This window comes from Arachis duranensis, chromosome 2 (genome assembly GCF_000817695.3).
Source record: "Arachis duranensis cultivar V14167 chromosome 2, aradu.V14167.gnm2.J7QH, whole genome shotgun sequence".
Taxonomy (NCBI): domain Eukaryota; kingdom Viridiplantae; phylum Streptophyta; class Magnoliopsida; order Fabales; family Fabaceae; genus Arachis; species Arachis duranensis.
Window position 1 is genome coordinate 37,794,569 of NC_029773.3, and position 242 is coordinate 37,794,810.

Genomic DNA, 242 nt, shown 5'->3' on the forward strand with positions numbered 1-242 from the left:
GATGGCGGCATTCATGAGGATCCGGAAAGTCTAACCTTGTCTGTGGTATTCCAAGTAGGATCCTGGGAATCCGGAAAGTCTGACCTTGTCTGTGGTATTCCGAGTAGGATTCCGGTATTGAATGACTGTAACGAGCTTCAAACTCCTGAAGGCTAGGCGTTAGTGACAAACGCAAAAGAATCAAGGGATTCTATTCCAACCTGATTGAGAACCGACAGATGATTAGCCGTGCTGTGACAGGG